This window comes from Diabrotica undecimpunctata, unplaced genomic scaffold (genome assembly GCF_040954645.1).
Source record: "Diabrotica undecimpunctata isolate CICGRU unplaced genomic scaffold, icDiaUnde3 ctg00000632.1, whole genome shotgun sequence".
NCBI lineage: Eukaryota > Metazoa > Arthropoda > Insecta > Coleoptera > Chrysomelidae > Diabrotica > Diabrotica undecimpunctata.
In genome coordinates this window covers 123086-125232 of record NW_027311929.1, presented here as the reverse complement: position 1 = coordinate 125232, position 2147 = coordinate 123086, and positions in this window count along the sequence as shown.

The window sequence follows — 2147 nt, the reverse complement described above, 5'->3', positions numbered from 1 at the left end:
GGGCCTTCTTGCCTCGGTCGTGTTCTTATCTCTGCAAGCCGAACTAACACACACACATACTCACACACGCACACTCACACGCACAAACGCACACACACATAAACTCTTTACCTCTCGACTCCTACTTATTAGTCGCCCTCTCTTCACCTCTCGACTTCTACCCATTACGATTTGCATGGCCTTCTTGCCACGGCTGTTTTCTTATCTCTGCGAGCCGAAGGGACACACACACATACACACACACACACTGACAAACACACACACACACGCACGCACACACGCACACACACATACACTCACACATACACAAACACGCACACACGCATACACACATACATTCTTCACCGCTCGACTCCTACCTATTAGTCGCCTCTAACGACAGGCAGGGCCTTCTTGCCTTGGCCGTGTTTTTATCTCTGCAAGTCGAACGGACACACACACATACACACACACACACTGACAAACACACACACACACGCACGCACACACGCACACACACATACACTCACACATACACAAACACGCACACACGCATACACACATACATTCTTCACCTCTCGACTCCTACCTACTAGTCGCCTCTTACGATAGGCAGGGCCTTCTTGCCTCGGCCGTGTTCTTATTTCTGCAAGCCGAACTAACACGCACACACACACATACACTCTTCACCTCTCGACTCCTACTTATTAGCCCATTACAAGAGGCAGGGCCTTCTTGCCTCGGCCGTATTCTTATCTCTGCAAGCCAAACAGACACACACACATACACACACGCTTACACGCGCACACACACGCACACACGCACACACGCACACACACACACATAGACTCTTCACCTCTCGACTCCTACTTATTAGTCGCCCATTACAAGAGGCAGGGCCTTCTTGCCTCGGCCTTATTCTAATCTCTGCAAGCCAAACACACACACACACATACACACACACTTACACATGCACACACACGCACACACGCACACACACACATACACTCTTCACCTCTCGACTCGTACCCATTAGTCGCATCTTTCGACATTCAGGGACTTCTTGCCACGGCCGTGTTCTTATCTCTGCGAGCCGAACGGACACACACACTCTTACACACACACGCACGCACACACGCACACACACACGCACACACGCACACACGCACACGCACACACTCTCCACCTCTCGACTTCTATCCATTAGTCGCCTCTTAAGACAGGCAGGGCATTCTTGCCACAGCCGTATTTTTATCTCTGCGAGCCGAGCGGACACACACACATACACTCTTTACCTCTCGACTCCTACCTTTTAGTCGCCTCTTACGAGAGGCTGGGCCTTCTTGCCCCGGCCGTGTTCTTACCTCCGCGAGCCGAACGGACACACACACACTTTTACACACACACGCACGCACACACGCACACACACACGCACACACGCACACGTACACGCACACGCACACACTCTCCACCTCTCGACTCCTATCCATTAGTCGCCTCTTAAGACAGGCAGGGCCTTCTTGCCACGGCCGTATTTTTATCTCTGCAAGCCGAACGGATACACACTCACACACACGCACGCACACACTCACACACGCAGAAACACACGCACACACGCACACGTACACGCACACGCACACACTCTCCACCTCTCGACTCCTACCCATTAGTCGCCTCTTAGGACAGGCAGGGACTTCTTGCCACGGCCGAGTTCTTATTTTTGCGAGCCGAACTGACACACACACTCACACACACACGCACGCACACACGCACACACACGCACAGACACACACACACAAATATACTCTTCACTTCTCGACTCCTACCCATTAGACGCCTCTTACGACAGGCATTTCATTCTTGCCTCGGCCGTATTCTAATCTCTGCGAGCCGAACGGACACTTACATACATACACACACACACTTACACACGCACACACAAACGAACACACATACACACATACACTCTTCATCTCTCGACTCCTACCAATTAGTCGCTCCTTACAACAAGCATGGCCTTCTTGCCACGGCCGTATTCTTATCTCTGCAAGCCGAACGGACACACACACCCATACACACACATACACACACACACTCACACACGCACGCACACACGCACACACACACAAATACACTCTTCACCTCTCGACTCCTACCCATTAGTCGCC